The sequence below is a fragment of the Rhinopithecus bieti genome, unplaced genomic scaffold (assembly GCF_001698545.2).
Source record: "Rhinopithecus bieti isolate Rb0 unplaced genomic scaffold, ASM169854v2 scaffold_40559, whole genome shotgun sequence".
Taxonomy (NCBI): Eukaryota; Metazoa; Chordata; class Mammalia; order Primates; family Cercopithecidae; genus Rhinopithecus; species Rhinopithecus bieti.
In genome coordinates this window covers 1,577,324-1,594,737 of record NW_016817388.1, presented here as the reverse complement: position 1 = coordinate 1,594,737, position 17,414 = coordinate 1,577,324, and the positions used below count along the sequence as shown (strand labels likewise).

Genomic DNA, 17,414 nt, shown 5'->3' with positions numbered 1-17,414 from the left:
AAAAAAAAAAAAAAAAAATATCGAGACAACGTCTCATTCTGTTGCCCAGGCTGGAGTGCAGTGGCATGGTCTCAGCTCACTGCAACCTCCACCTCCCAGGTTCAAACGATTCTCCTACCTCAGCCTCCGGAGTAGCTGGGACTACAGGGATGCACCACCATGCCCGGCTAATTAGCATATTTTTAGGTAGAGGTGGGGTTTCACCATGTTGGCCGAGCTGGTCTTGGACTCCTGACCTCAAGTGATCCACCCTCCTCGGCCTCCCAAAGTGCTGGGATTACAGGCATGAGCAACTGCATCTGGCTAGATTTTTTAAAAAAAATTTGTAATTGGATGGTGGTTGGTGATGGTGAGGAGAGTAACATGAGTTTGCCTACCTTTCATTTTGCCAAGCCAGGGCATTACAAATAATCACTCCTATCTACTCTCTCCATTGTTTTATACCAAAAAAGCATAACTGTATACCAAAAACATAAACAAGTCACAATCTCAGCATAAAGGATAAAGGATAGTCCTTTCCATTAAAAGCTTTATTGAACAAAATCTTGTTTCATTGTCCTTACTTTTCTTATTTGCAACACAATGCTCAAAGACATGTTCTTGAAGGGCTTGGGTCCCCTGAGAAGTTCTGGTCTGGACGAGCCCTCCCTCCGGCTGCTAGAAGGTAGCCCAGAGAGACACAGTTCTGGGGCCACTTCTCTGGACACACAGAAGAAATAGAAAGAATAGTCTCATCTTCCAGCAATGCCCAAATTGATCGGGAAGCAAATTACGACTATTCATCTTGACTCATGTTCAAAGTGTGACATTTGAAAACAGCAGGAGACAGAGGCTAAGAAGTTTGTCTTTCGATTAATATATAGGCCCTGTTATGGAGAGATGCCCAGCCTGTTAGGCCTTTTGTGAAAGAGTACCCGTGTGGCATAGAGACCAGCCAACTCCACAGAATTAGGACAAAAAGTGCTAAATGTTTGGAAGAGGACCCGGCCAGAAACATCCTCTTGGCTAAGGTTTTCCTTCATCCCCAGAGTGGGGACAGAAAGAAGAAAAGGATTTGTGGCTAATAGTGATTATTGCTGAATACCTACAACATTCATGCTACATTCAGTATTCAGCCCTCATCTATACCATTTCATTTAACCCACAAGGCAAGTCTGTGAAATACGTATTCAAGGCAACTTTGTAGTGAAAAAGAAAGTCTAAGAGAGGCTAAGTTTTTTGCCCAAGATCACACAGAGGTGGGAACAGAACTCTTGTCTGTCTGACCTGAAAGTCTGCCTTGACCACTGCACCAAGAAGCTCCTGTGGGATCTGTGGTTTGTTTTGCATCATCGCCTACCTATCCACATGCATGGTCTATAGTTATTTATTTAGGAAACTGTTTGTACTGTTTTCCAGCATGTGCCTTTTCTGAATCTCAGTGAATCCTTTGTTACTTTTATGAAGTTCTGGGTTGAGAGACAGACTTAGATATTGTTAGGGGCCAGCCAAAGGAACACTAGTACAGACAAGGTTCTGGCATCAAGAAGACTGGCCAGGTAAGCATTGGTCCTCACAGAACGGACCACACTGGATCTCTCTGCACCTGAGCAGACTGGCCTCACCTTCAGGACCAGATGCCTCATGATTTCCAGGGTTTTGAGAAAGCATCTGCAGTCCTGTAGGTGATGGTCACTGGCTGCTGTGTCTGCAGGGCTGGATGCAAATTCCCAGAAATCACCTTCTTTCCTCTAGGGCTTCCCTGCATCTCTGGACCCAAATATTTCATAGTAGCCAGCTCCAAGAAGAAATCCTGGGAGAGAGGAAGGCTTGTGTGTTAATCCAGTGGTGATGTAATGAAAATTTCGTTCTCTACTCTGAATTCCCTGGTGTCCCCCACCCTCCTCTGGACTCGTTAGCTCTCAGTATCTTGCTCCCTGCTCAATCTCAAGAGAATGCAATGAATGTCTCCTCCTTCCTCCAATACCCTGGCCATGGCCCTCTGCCTCCCTGCACTGACCCCAGGCCCACCGTGTGCCTTCCCTCCCGGCCCTCACAGAGGTCTTTCTCCAGGCCCAGAAGTGCACATCCTCCTTCTCCGGAAAGGATGGCCTCCTTAGGGTGAGGTTTACTCTCAGGTCTGGAGTCCTTATCGGCTCTGCTGGGTTTCCATTCTGTGTGTGTGGGTGGGTAGTTCTGGCCACCCCCCAACACCACAGATATTTATTTTAGAGAGGGAAGTTTGGCTCAAAATATGACAAAATGCTTTTCAGTCTTCTGAGTCTACAATTCCAGATAAAGATTTAAAAGTATGGGAGATGACGCAGGGATGGGGAGTGGGGCTGTGGTTTGGGGAGAAAGTATAAACTAGAATTTTGAAAGTATAAACTAGAATTTTAAACCCATTGAACATAGGTTACACTCAAAAGATGACAGTTTCATTCCTGACTTAGATAAACAAGGAAATATGCTTTCATATTTAAAAAAATTTGATTTCATTCTGCTGAACACTTCTGTCAGAGGGTTCTTTGAACTACCTGTCCAGGTGTGTGTGTGTGTGTGCACGTTTGTGCATATGTGTTTGTGTGCATGTGAGCATGTTAACTAGTCCCATAAACTAAGACATGGAGAGGAAGGCAGGCTCCTCTCTGCCCTGTGGACCTGCTCCAGCTGTGCTCTCAAGGTGGCTGCTGCCCTGAACATGCTCGCTGTTCAGTCTTTTAGAGAAGCAGGATCGACTTCACACTGGGATCCATACATACAAAGGCTCTGCGCTTAATGTTTTGCTGTTGCTGTCTTGAGATTCATAGTAATCCACGTACAGGGGTTCTGCATTTTCATTTTGCACTGGGTCCCACAAATTATACAACTGATCCTGTTGAGAAGAATATCATACATAGAGCAATAGATAAAAACACCAAATGCAAATTTTTGTTGTATGTTTTGGGGTCACTTTACCTCTCTGAGCCTCAGCTGGGCTAGAATTTGGTGGCTCTCAGCCCTGACTGTACCTTCAAATCAACTCCAAGGCTTTGGAAAAATGTCAACGTACCAGAACCCATTTGGAAAGGAGTCCAGCTTCAATCTTGTTTTGGAGTTTTGTTTGAAATTCTGCAGGTGATTCTGATGCATGATCAGGCCTCAGTGTGCAGGCCTAGATGATTTCTAAGATCCCTTTAAGCTCTGTCTTCTGTAATCATGTATTCATTTCCCTCGGAGCTTGTTCAAGTTCTTGTGACTGCTGCACTCAATTCCACAATATAGTCATGCTTGTTTTAAGACTCACATTTTAAGTTTGTAATTGTCTAGTAAAATTGACACTTCAGGAAGATGTTTCATGTTTATTTGTATGTAACTCATGGCTTTGTGCTCTTAAATGTGTGTGCAGCCCACGTTTAGACTGGACTAATGATGATCTTTAAGGACCCTGATTTCTTCAATATTCCTTGCATTTGTGATCTATGACCCAAAGATCTTTCCACAGACATCCATGTTCATGTGAGAAATTAATTCCTTGGATGTGTATATGCTGTCCTGCTAACATCAATCCTGGGCCTTTGAGAAAGTTTAATGTTTATACCAGATAGGACAAAACAGGGAGTGACTGGCTTCATTCTAAAGCAGAAATTCAAATTCTCAGCTGTCCCAGTAAGTTAAAAAAAAAAAAAGTCCCACCTTTAGTTGGTTTGGAAAACACCAATACTGTTGAACAGTTGATACCAAGCCCTACTCTGGGATTGCTGTAGACAAAAACTTGGCAAGGGAAAGTTTGCCTTCCATGTTCCTGGTTCTTTGAGAGATCTCCCAAATGCCCAATGTACTCAAATTGTATTATGCCTACCTAACCAGGCCTACCCTCCAATGAGTAAGTTCTCTATATGCCCCAAACCCTTCCTTCTTTCTCATAGCTGTCCCTGGAATCGGATTTTATAATCTAGTTTTCACTAAAGTGTTAATGACTGATACAGTGTACTTTGTTATTTCTAAGTGTGTTATAGTACATTTACTTAATCAAAAAGAATATGACTTTAAGATGGAATTTCAGGCATGTGTGGAAAGCAAGGGAGGAGTATATATAGAACCAGAGCAGGCTTCCAGGATCCCCCTCAAATAACATGGCCCCCTCTGGCAACTAGCCATGTTTGTCATTTAAGCAACACAGAATGCTATGGGCAAACAAGTCTTTGTGAAACATGTGAAAGCATGTATTAAAAAGCTCAACCAACCAAATAAACGAAAGAATCCAAGGATGCCACCGGAATTCCTAGTCACATTGCTCAATGCTGTAAAGGTGAAGTTTCTTCAGTAAAACCTGGCAGATAAACAAGGGGTTAAACATGAATGCTGTGAAAAAGAAGAAAGAAAAAAAAAGTGAATTGCAATTGGAAGAGAACTAAGCATAAAGGGTAGGCCTCTAGTGTCCCAGAAATATCTTGGGTCTAAGAAATAAGCTAAGAGAGACGTGTGAAAGATTTAATGAGAGAAATGAACCAGGGCACCCCGTCGATAGGGAGTGGGTGTTAAAATGCAGTCCCCACCCCCCAACAGAACCTGGATCCTGTACACAGCTATGTCCACTCAGAGAGGGGCTCCTTTTGCTAATATGTCCCCTTAGAGGAAATGTCATAAAGCCATTGTCTAATGAGTTTGTCAGAAGACCACTTCTCTAATTTTCACAAAGATTCCCTATCCACCAGTGGCAGTCCTGGAACCAATCCTATTTAATCTGCTGTCCCCTGGAAAAATATTTAAAGGCAGGAATAGCCAAAAGAAGCAGAATCTCATAGGAATTCAGACATAGATCCAACAAGGAAGGCACCAAACAAGAAAAAAAGAAAAGAAAAAGAAAAAAAGGCAAGCAAAGAAGTCACAATTAGTGGTAAGAGAAAAACACAGAAGCATATGTTGTAGGTCTCTGAAAATTTTCCATGGTATCAGGTCACCAATTACCAGTCAACTCTTGCCTGGAACAAACAAAAAAGAAGTGACCTAACTCTTTCCTGCACAGATCAGCCTGTAATTTAAAACAATATAAAAAACAAAAATCAGAGTGTAGGGCTAAAGGGGTATCTCTTGAAACCTACAAGCCAAAGAAGTCGCCCTTTTTCATTTTGCTAATTTAATGTGAAAGTGAAATAGGTTCCTATGCAACCTTGACAGCTAGCTTTCTGGGAAGGTGTCTAATATAGGACATAAAATGGAGACATGAATCGATGAGACTCATTAATATTCATAGACAGCAGATTAAGGTTGGTGGAAAAAATTATTTATGAAACGGGGGTATTGTCTTCCTTTCACCAAAAGGATTTTGTTTAGAGAGGATTGAATCGGGTGACAGGACTATGACAGATTAGGTATGAATTTGCAGATTTCTTGGTTTATCTCCCAAAGAACCTAAAGCATTTGCAAGCAAAGAATATCCTGAGCTGAGCACAGTAAACGCTTCAGCACCACGTGCCGGTGGGTGTAATGAGGTGTCTCAAACGTGAGGTTCAGAGGCCACGGTGTGATGGAAAGCACTTGGGAGGAAATGAAAGAATGGATTGAGAATGTGGTTATGCAACAAAGGAACAGGCTGAAAGCGAAACAGGGCTTACTTGATGTCAGAGAACGGTGAGGGGATGAAACGGGCGATTCCTTTTTAAATGTATGCATTGGGGGAATGAGAGAGAGCATAAAATCCAATAACATTGTACATAATTTACAATTTCTTTTCTCATATTAAATATGTATTTGTTGTACTGCCTAAGAAGCCTTGTGTTATTTCTGAATGTTGTTTCTATGTGCTATTCCGTAATCTAATAAAGACAAGAGTGAAGGCAATGCGTTAAGAAGCGGGCGCAGATACTCAAGTGAACTCTTTGAACAATGCTTTGTGGTCACACCGTTGGAGGATTTATTGCTAGTTCCTTATCTCCATGAGCCCTTTCCTCCTTTATCTTTCTGATCCTTTACAGGCTTAGTGGAAATAAGCTGTTGGGATTTGCTGAAATTTTAAAGTGACAGATGAAAATTCTTTTTTGGAATTCAGCATTGAGAATGGCAGTGTGGGAACGTTGGAAGAGACCTTGAATTGTTCCCGGGGGGCATCCAAAACGCCACAGATATTTAAAAAGAAGTTTTCTGTTGGTTGTAATTGAAAAAAAATTCAGCCTCCTATGCATGGGCCCAGCTCATTATAGTTTGAATGGTTGCTGTAATGTTGTAAAGATAATTGAAGAAGGGGAATATTTCATTAAAGACATCTACCCAAAAGGCCTCAGTTAGGTAGGATCTCCAAACTGGTTTTTAAATTTTGGGGGTACATATAAATGGATAGAACTGAAAAACACGTGCTGAGGAATTGGATAGGCTAATCTTTGAAAACAGGTCAGTTAGAACTGAGTCAAAGCAGAGATTTATGCAAAACAATGCAGCAGTGGCTAAAAGGAGGGTGCACAAACATGGTTTGAAAGCTGGGACAATTCTTAGGCATCATCTTCCCTAATCTCTTCATTTTGCAAGTGTAGAACCTAAGGCTGAAAAAGAACTTGGTCTGAATGGGTCAACAATAAACCACATGTGGTACATCCATACAATGGAATATTATTCTGCCATAGAAAGGAATGAAGTTCTGACATATGCTCCAATAGAAGTGAATCTTGAAGATACCATTCTAGGTGAAAGTAGCCAAACAGAAAAGGCTACATACTATCTGGTTCCATTGATAAGAACTGTCTAGAATAGACAAATCCATAGAGACAGGAAGCAAATTAGTTGTTGCCAGTGGCTAGGGCAGGGGGAGTGGGGAGTGATGCTAACAGGGATGGAGTTTCTCTTTGGGGTAATGAAGTGTCCAAGATTTAGATAGTAGTGATGGTTATAAAATCTCGTTAATATACTAAAATCCAGTGACTGTACACTTTGAGATGGTAAATTTTAGATTATGTGAATTTCATCTCAATTTTCTAAATTGCCCAAAATAAATACATTAAAAGGAGGATTGATCAAAGTTGTTTAGCAAGTACTATACCCCAGGCCTACTCATATGACAGGGGGGCTCTTTCTATTCAGAGACTTTCTTCTCAGGCCCATGTTTTTAGTGTATAAAATAACATACATGAGATTACAAAGAAAATCAGTTATATTAAAATGGAGTTATTAAAATATTTTTATAAAACCAAACTGTGACATAATATATATATGTGCTTCTCTAATAGGTGAGTAAATTCAACATCAGTCATTTGATGTTCATTTACGGGAAATTATCCAATGTAGACATTTGGTGTGACTTTTCCTTTTGAAAACAAAACCCCGTTGATAATTAGCATCCCATACCCTACCAGTAAAATGAAAGCTAGTATGGAGAAAGATATTAACATGTAGAATTACCTCTGAATGGTGATACCATCTTGTTTAAAATACTGTTAAGCTCTGCTTTTTAATGTACGTAAGCCCTGCAAGTCCTCCCAGAACTAATCTGAACTCACAGTGAAGGTTTCCAGACACCACCAACATCATAGGTTTTGATCTGCTCATAGCCAAAGGACAAATTGCTTCTCTAACTCTGTGGTTCACACTCCACAGTCCCAGGGAGTCACAGCTGATCATGAGGTCAGTTTTCAGGTATCTAACCCACAGGTGACTGCCCTCTAATTTTGAGTTTTAGTTGGCTGCCTTTAGTCATTTGCTTCTAATTAGTTAGAAAAGGTGACTATCTGATGCAGACCAGCAAGGGAATAGGGCCTCTGGCTCTTCATTCCTTAAGTTGTTCTCCTCCATATGTAATATAGATGAAGCAAGTGTAATGTATATGATCTGCGTGTGTGTATCCACACTCAAGTGAGATGCATATGATCCGCACGTGCATGTGTCTGTACTCAAGTGACATGCATATGATCTGCACATGTATTTATACTCAAGTGTGGTGTACCATGATCTGCCCACGTGTGTGGTCTATACTCGAGGGCATTATGATGTAACACGTGTGTGGTCTATACTCAAGATGCATATTGATCTGCAACGTGTGTTGTCTATACTCGAGGAGGCATTATGATCTACACGTGTTGTGGTCTATACCTCGAGATGGCCATAATTTGATCTGCACGTGTGTTCTATAACTCGAGATGCATATGATCTGGCACGTGTGTTGGTGTCTTTATACCCAAGTGAGGGACGCATGTGATTCTGTATGAGGTTCTATACCCAAGTGAGATTGGCATATGATCTGCACGTGTGTGTTCTATACCCAAGTGAGATGCCATTATTGATCTTGGCATGTGTGTGTGTCTATACTCGAATGCATATTGATCTGCACCGTGTGGTGTTGTCCTTATACTCGGAGAATGGCATTATTGATTGCCCACGTGTGTGTGTCTATTACCCAAGTGATGATACATATGATCTGCACGGGCATGTGTTCTATAACCCCAAGTGAGATTGCATATGATTTCCTCCACGTTGGCCATGTTAGCCAGCCATACTCAAGTGAGATGCATATGATCTGCATGTGTGTATATCTATGCACACACATAAGTATGAGTCACATATATGTGTGTATACATACATATCTTCATCCCCCTTGTCTCTTTGGACTTGCTCTTGCTTCGCTATTCAAAATGGGAAGGAGCAGAGGACCCAGCTCGCTCCTCCTGTCTGATAGGTAGTAGCCCAATTTCCTGATCCTTAACTCTAAGTCAGGTTACCGGACAACTTAGCTTGGCCCTCTGGTTTCTACTAAACCATTCTCTGGAGTCTTGATTCTTCCAAACAGCCTCATTAGCAGTGAATTTGATTTCTGATACTTCCAAAGCCTGAAATAATTATGTGTTTTGCACTTTGGAGCAGGAAGTGCTCCTCCTTCTGTCTCCTCTCCCAAATGAGAGCGTGACGTTCCCTTGGTTTTTGAGGCTTCAGCCAGCTCCACTTAAAGTGCAAACACCTCATTAGGTGCAGTAGGAGCATGGCTGTGACTTCTTATCTTCTCTGCCTCTCATCCAGGGCGGACCTCACTAACTGAATGAACCTGGACCTGGCCTCAGAATCCTTCTGAACATAGTGAATCAATAAAGTCGACACGGGAAACAAAACCTATTTGCCAACCCTGAATTAAGCCCTTGTCAATGAACAGTGAAGAAATAAGGTTTTTCATCACTGACCGACAAGTAGCTCCTCGTACAATGAAAGGCTGTCCCCACCCCCAGCTAACTCATTAAGACCAGCATGTGGCCTTCCGCATGTAAGTTAAATGCTGCTGGACAACAGCTTCTTGAAAAGCAAAACAACATGTTTGAATCCTTGGTTAATATATGGAGGAAGAGCTGGTGCTAGGGAACCACTGGGGAGAGAGGAACCAGAAGAAAGGTGTCTGTTCCCTGCACGTTGGGAGATACACTGCTCCCCTGGCATGAGAAGCAGGTCCTGACACAGCTGCGAGGGTCCGCTGCCAGGGTCCCTCTCATTTGCTGCACTGCCCCCTGGCCCCTGCAGTCAGCCCACTAAGTCCTCCTGGGCCTGGCAATCTGCTCTCCCTCTTCTCCCTGGGCCCCTCCTGCCTTCTCTTTCTGAGCATGATTTGTTCACCTTCACATGGACCTTAATCCCTCCAATTTCCCTCACGTCTTCAGATGCCAGCCTTAGTTTTTGAGCACATCAGGCATTGTTTTACCCATTAGCATTTGATTATATTGTTCCATTATAACAGACCTCCCAGTTCCCTCTGCTGTTTCCACCTCTCTTAACAGCATTCCCGCCATCAAATCAGGAAGGCCACTGGGAGGCTTCCTTGTGGAAGGAAGTATCCATTTATATTGTTTTACTCAACCATTCAGGTCCCATTTGTCATAGGATGACTCTCCTGGAACCAGACTCTGCTCCAATCCAAACACATGTCACAGCCTCACCCTCTGCACCATCAAATTCTTGATTGTCGCATACCTCAGGCAGCAAAAGAGCAGCTCCACCGTCAAAAGCAAGCCAGGCGGTGGAATAAGCCCATAAACTAGGCTGGTCATCTTAGCTGCAGCTCCATCTTCGACACAAAGATCTCTCTCAGCACCACTGCTTCCCAGCACAGGGGAGAGCGTAAGGAATTCATCTCCCTCTCTCAGCTCTCACACAGGCAGGGAAGGGGTCTGAAGGTGAATTTCCACCCTCAGGTGAAGCCTTCTGGAACACCATTGAGCCTGGAGCCTCCTGAGCCCCTGAGCCTATAAGCTTGACTTGGGATCTGAGAATTTGTCCGTGGGATGCAGAAAACACAGCCATGTGCAGAGCATGGGACGCCACCTCCCACCCCCATCCCTGCCAGCCCAGAGAAGGAAAGCAACCTCAAAACGATCAACCAAAGAGATCGATGCCTGTTTCCCAGGCACAGCTTGTAGTAAAAGCTGCAGCCAAGTGCAAAGGTGCCAGGCAGCTAAGAAGAACATGGCTGATCCTGTGTGTTCACATTTCCTCAATATCAAATTTTTCATGGTGCCTTTACCATGGCTACTATTCAAATAAGCAGAAGACTGGCAGAGCCACGGAAATGGTCCTGGCTTTGGAATAAGAGTTGTGTTGGGTCCTGGCTCCTGCACTTGCTGGCAGTGTGACCTTAACCAAGTCCTGGGCGGAGCAATCTCAAGGCCCCTCAGTGCCCCGCTGATAAACTGAGGGATCATTACAGCATCTAGTTCTCTGCAGTGGTTATGAGGTTCTATAGCACAATGGAGACGTGCAAGCCAATTATGTACTGTAATTGGCATTACAAAGGCGAGAACTTTTCCTTTCTGTCCTTAATTCAACAGTCTGTCGTTCTCCAGGGAGCTCCCCTGCCCGCAGCTGCCCTGCCTTGCTGTCTTCAGCATTTGCGGGGGCTACTCAAGGCTGGGAGTGGGGTGCTTGGTAGGTGGGTGAGTGGTAAGTTCTCGATGCCTCTGTCTCACCCATGCAGATGGATAAGGCAGCTGAAATTAATGACATTCTGAGCCACTGCCGTGCTCATCTGCTTAACAATCCAATTTCTAGGACGTTTTAGAAGTTGTTAGCTGACTGCCAAAAATGAGGATCATTAAAAATAGATTCACAGCTGTTCAGGAAGCCAGAGATATAATTTTACCTTCATTATGCCTTATTGCAGATGTTATTGATTTAATCTCATTGCATTTTACTGTGTAATATCAATTTGCACCGTCTTTGACTTGGAAATCAGGAACTGTATTTATTCTTCTTCTCATCATAGCAGAAGATCTGCTTTGACTGACAACCAAACTGACACCAGGCTCCAAGGCAGTGGCAGCATTTAGGCCAGGCCCAATTGTGTGGAGTGCAGAGGCAACTTTGTGTAGCTGAGTGAGAGAAAATAATCTAAATATGGGGCCAGTGCCTTTTTTAGGAGTGTGTCTATGCTCACAACTGATTCAAACAAAAGAATCAAAATAATCCTTCTGGCTTTGCTTGCATGTCACCAAATAAGTTCGTTTAATAAATCCTTCACTTTTCTGTCAATTATTTTATCCTGAAAATTTTATACTGATAATGCTAAAATAGAATTTAATCCAAAATAAATTAGGACGCATTAGGATATTATTTTCCAGGAGGTATTTCTCAGAACACTTGTCACGAGATACTCAATGATTTTTTTTTAAGTTTCCAAACTCAAAAAGTTTAGGAAACCCGACACCATAAATACTCCTTTAAAAAAGGAGTAAAAAGTAACATGTGGTAGCATATTAAAGGTTCCTGGAAGCAAATAAATGTGTTTGACTTTTTTTAATCCCACATTTTCCAAATGAATTTGAAAAAACATTTATTCTCCTCATCCATTAACATCCCTCAGTGCTAGAGTGCCCAGGAACACCCTTTGGGAATCACTGGTTTGAGATCAATCAGGAAGGAAGGCCAGCTCTCTGCTAAGGAGTCTCACATCTTTGTTCACTGCCACTGCTGCCACCATCTTGAATCGGCATGAACTGTTCTTGATTTACAAAGATTTGGGCCGGGTACGGTGGCTCACGCCTATAATCCCATCACTCTGGGAGGCCGAGGCATGCAGATCACCTAAGGTCGGGAGTTCAAGACCAGCCTGACCAACAAGGAGAAACCCGTCTCTACTAAAAATACAAAATTAGCCGGGCGTGGTGGGGCATGCCTGTAATCCCAGCTACTCCAGAGGCTGAGGCAGGAGAATCGCTTGAACCCGGGCGGTGAGCGAAACTCCATCTCAAAGAAAAAAAAAAACCCAAAGATTTGGTTCATAAGCTTTCGCACCTCAGTGGCTGCTGGTGCATCCCCCACCCTTTCCCTCATTTCAGTGCCTCAGCTTCCAAACTCAGATTCTATATCACTCACTTCCAATCTCCTGCTTCCCCAAAGCCCACACACAACCCTAGCCCAGAAGAGGCGGGGCTCTGCTGGCCACATCACCAGGAAGTGCACTGGGGCTCTGAAAGGCCCACCACATTTTTACCAGGTTCAGCCCATATGACAGTAGGGACAAAATTATTCCAAGTGTGTACTGTTTTTGTAACATTAACAGTCTTCACGGTTTTCAGCAACTCATTTAGTCTTGGTGATCAGTCCATGTACCATGCACTAAAGTGTGCAACTGTTTCTATTTTATAAGAGGTTAGAAAGAGCCCTGTGTCGCCAACACAGGCATTTAAAAGGGTTCCATATGCACCGTTTGGTTTGATGAGCTCACATTCGACGTTTTACCAGCTCCAGTGGACTTCATCAAGGAGGGCATGTCTTGAGGACTTTTACTGCCTTGCAGACTTCATATTATTTGCTTCCAGGCTAGTGAACATCTATGTGAACCTGATGTATTTACAGCTTTGCCACTTTCTTTTATTCGACAGAAAACATAACACCTTTGATCATGATGTCTAACATTTGCTACCAGTTGGCAAAGAATGTTAAGCAATTGTATGAATATCTCTCTCCAGCCTTCGTCTGGTCTTCTCTGCCCTAATTCGATGATTTCCACCCAGACCCAGCCAGTGCCCAGTGATGGCTTAGCACCGCTTCTCAGGATCACAGCTGTGGGCAATGGTTTGGGCAGGGGTTAGGTCAGGAACACAGATCTGCTATCATTTGGCACGTATTCCCCAGTATTACTAACCTCCCAAGACAGGACAATTTGTGCCCCTCACAGATTTTGAGGTACAGGGCCTGGCCTTTTTCTTCTCCACATCTTCCTCATGGGGTCTGCTGTGGAGCTCACTGCCTGTTGCTAATTGACAGGTCAGTGTCTCCCAGCTAGTAGGGGATGGAGCCAGCAAGTTCTGCTCCAGGGACACGATTCTGCCAGGGCAGGCAACTTATTCCTCCGTGTTCAGACTTCATTCTCACAAGAATGTCAGTCGAGTAACATGGATTGAAAAGTTGGCTGGGGCTCATAACTGCATATTTTGTGCCGCTGAGAATTATCTAGATTTTTTTTGAAAAGTCACAGTTTATGCATATATGTTCAAGAATTGTGTTTGGAACAGGCAGGGGGCATCAGTTTGTTAATATACTCATAATCTCACTACTTTTCAGATTGCAAAGAGATCTTTGAGAACATTTAGAGGAACCGCCTCATTTTTATAATTAGGAATCCAAACTCCAGAGAGGGGCATAACTCACAGACACACAACTAGTTCACTAAATAATTAATAAGGCTGGGAGAAACTCCTCCTTATGCAAATTTAAATAGGAGAATCCATTCCCAGCTCCTTTATTGATGCCTATTTTCTCTCCCGCTTTTAAGTTTTGTTAGATTTTGCTGTTCTGATACGATTCAGAATTATGTCTCCTCTTTTAAAATCAAACTAATATGTAATTTCCAATAAAACTCTAAAGAATAAGAGACAATGACAGACCAAAATGGAAAACTCAATCTAGACTTATATTTGAATTCCGGAAAAATACTGTGAAAGAAAATACAACTAATTTATGTAATGTAAAGAAAACATATTAACATAAATAACTGGTTCTACTTCTCTTAGCGTGCTTTTATAAAGCCAAAATGACAGACCCAGACATATTAAGAAAAGCATGGGAAAATAAAAATACATTTTATATCGCTAAAGCTAACCATTTCAATTACTACTAAACAAAGGAATAAAAAGACGAAATTAAAAGCAGACATGAAGAAAACTAGCAGAGCGGCGCCACCTAGTGTCCATTTTATGAAAAACGCCTAACATTTCCTGCGCTCCCCTGTGGTAGGATTTAGCAATTGGCCACAGACAAGAAAACAAATTCTATAAACATACGATTTGATTTCTTTCCTCTGGAAGGAACAGAAAGAGATAGCATCTCAGCATACTTTCTAAGCAAGATATACTTTCATTCACCATAATTAAAACAGAATAACTACAAACATACAATTTCCCACTGATCACAGTATCCTGTGATCAAAGTCTTTCTTTGGACATAATTTCAAGTAAACCCCAACTATTAACCTTTCTAAATGAAGGTACGTTTTTAAAGCCTCTCTGCCCCTATGAAATTTTGTTCAGGATGAAATTCCGTGAATACCATTCTTGTATCAACATTGTGATAACACTTAAAAAACAAAATTTAAAGAATTAATGTAGAAGTAAAGATGAGAGAATTTGAGCCAGAAATTAGAATCATCTTCCATGCCTCAGTTTACCTATCTGTAGTGTAGGATAATTCTAACTCCAGTGTGCTACCTTCCTTTGGCGGTGGAGGAGAATTGTCATTGGCAAAATCGAAAGCTATTGAAGAGTAGAAAGTATATGATTTACATAAAATAGATATACTTTGCTATTTTTATTAAGAGTTGAAAACTCTAGTGAGACATCAGCACTGGCTGAATTAAGGAAAAATCAGTGAATCAGGAAATTAGAAGCCCTGGACTAGTCCCACAGCTTCTCCTTGGACAAGTCCTTTAAGTCTGGGTAGGGGCCCCTTTGTTCTACAAAATGAGGACAGTTTGTACTATACGGCCCATAGTGCCTGTTTTGCTCTAAAATCTTCGATTCAATAATACCATTGCTTTCTCCCTGCCTCTGTCTCTGCTCAGACCCTCACTGCCTCTTCTCTGTATTCTTGCAACATCTTTGTAACACATCTCTCCCAGCTGCAATCAATCTCTGGCAGATTAATCAGGGAAGATGAGTATTTCCAACATGCATGTAAAAGTATAAGTCCAGTCATCTCATTGCCCCACTTAAAGGCCCAAAATGACTTCCGATGGCATTTTGGGGGGTAACCAGCTTTTATGGGCATCATCTGCTCTGTGCCAGGCAGTGTAACTCATGATTTCTGTGCCCAGTGTCATTCCATCCACACAGTGACACCTTAAGATCCACAAGGTGTGAACCATTTTCATGGAGGAGGAAGCTGAGAGTACCAGAGACTCAGAGAAGGACTTCAAGTCTCCCAGCGAGTGAGTGCAGAGCCTAGGATGAGAATCCAGGTCTCTGGTTCAGAATGGTGCAGTCTTTGTGAGTGATTAAGAGGTAGATTTTGGAGCCAGAAATACAGGAGTTGAAATCTGGGCTTTGTCACACATTGTTTAACATTGGGAAGCTTCCTAAACTCTCTATACCTCAGTTTCCTCATCTGTAAAATGGGGATAATAGAGATAATAATGATATTTTGGTCAATGATGGACTGCATATATGATGGTGGTCTTATAATATGATAATGGAGCTGAAAAATTCCTATCAGCTAGTGATATCATAACTGTCGTACCGCTGTAGCACAAGGCATTACTCACATGTTTGTGGTGATGTTCCTGTAAACAAACCTACTGTGCTGCTGGTCATGTAAAAGTATAGTGCATACAATTATGTACAGTACACGATATGTGATGATGATAATCAAGACTATGTTATTAGTTTATGCATTTACTATACTATCCTTTTGATTGTTATTTTAGAGTGTGCTCTACTTATGGTTTAAAAGTTACCTGTAAACAGCCTCAGGCAGGTCCTCTAGGAGGCATTCTAGAAGAAGCCACTGTTACCACAGGAGATGACAGCTCCATGGGTGTTCTAGCCCCTGAAGACCATCCAGTGGGATAAGATGTGGGAGTGGAAGGCAGTGACATAAAAAGGAAATAAATATATAAGCACATTTAAAAATAGAAAAAAGCTTGTAGGATAAGAATATAAGGAAAAAATATTTTTGTACAGTTATACAATGTATTTGTGTTTTAAGCTAAGTGTTATTGCAAAAGAGTCCAAACTAAAAAGTCTATAAAGCAAAAAAGTTACAGTAAGTTAAGGTTAATTTATTATTGAAGAAAGAAAAAGATATTTTGTAACCTAAGCGTAGCCTAAGTGTGCAGTGTTTCTAAAGCTTACAATAGTGCACAGTCACGCCCAGGCCTTCACATTCACCCACCACTCACTCAGTCACGGACCCAGAGCAACCTCCAGTCCTGCAGGCTCTAGTCATGGTAAGTGCCCCATACACTTACCATTGTACCATTTGTTTTAAATCTTTGCTACTGTATTTTACTGTGCTTTTTCTATATTTAGATACACAAATACTTACCATTGTGTTACATCTGCCTACAGTATTGAGTACAGTATCACCCTGTTCCAGTTTGCAGCCAAGGAGCAACAGGCTATGCCACACAGCCCAGGGGTGTGGTGGGCTCTGCCGTCGAGGTTTGTGTAAATCCACTCTATGACGTTCACAAGGCATTGAAATTGCCTAACATGCACGTGTCAGGACGCTTCCCCGTGGTGAAACCTCGCGTGACTATTAGTACCTCTCTCATAGTGAGTCAGTGCGTGTTGGACACTGGAAAGCACGTATCACAAAGCGTTTCCGGAGTGTTTTGTTATCACCACATTTTCTCAAGGAACTAGATATAAAGTTTTTCCCTTCCTATTTAAGATGCTTCTAAACTTGACTCCAACTTGCCCCCTGCCTTTTCTTCTACTTCGTAAGAGTTTAACACCTAATCGTTCCTATCCCCTACCTCCCACTCCACCCCAGATACTTAACAAGTGTACATAGTCCTTTGTGCAGGTCTCTGATTTTGCCGCTGCTGCTGTTGTTCCCGCATTCAGAAAGTCCATCTCCGCCTCGCTACCGACCTCTGGCGGTTAGCAGGGTGACCGACGAGTGGCAAGCTTGTGATAAACAGTGGGTGTTGCCGATATTGCGGTCATCAATAGTATTACAGTAGTCCCTCTTTATCTGAGGGGGATACGTTTCAAGACCCCCAGTGGATGCCTGATATCGCGAATAGTACCAAACCCTATGTCTGTGATGTTTTTTCCTGTACATACATACCTATGGTAAAGTTTAATTTATGAATTAGGCACAATAAGAGATTAACAAGGATAACTAATAATGAAAGAGAATAATTATAACAATATACTACAATAAAAGTTACATACTTGTGGTCCCTTTCTCTCAAAATATCTTTTTTTGTTTCTTTTTTTATGGAGTCTCGCTCTGTCGCCCAGGCTGGAGTGCAGTGGTGTGATCTCAGCTCA

The 17,414-nt window shown here is 42.2% G+C and overlaps 1 long non-coding RNA gene across 2 annotated transcripts in view; it reads right to left on the bottom strand.

Annotated features, from left to right (window-relative positions):
• LOC108517873 (uncharacterized) overlaps positions 1–16,549 on the bottom strand; it is a 41,245-nt gene extending 24,696 nt beyond the window's left edge. Inside the window, exons 1-3 of one of the 2 annotated variants that reach the window (XR_001882231.1) lie at positions 16,459–16,549; positions 15,869–15,960; positions 4,202–4,291 (exon numbers count right to left, since the gene is read on the bottom strand). This is a non-coding gene — a long non-coding RNA (uncharacterized LOC108517873). Of the gene's footprint in view, positions 1–4,201; positions 4,292–15,868; positions 15,961–16,458 lie in introns of those variants that run through there. The other variant, XR_001882232.1, reaches the window with a different exon arrangement.
• Between the last annotated feature and the right edge of the window lie 865 nt (positions 16,550–17,414).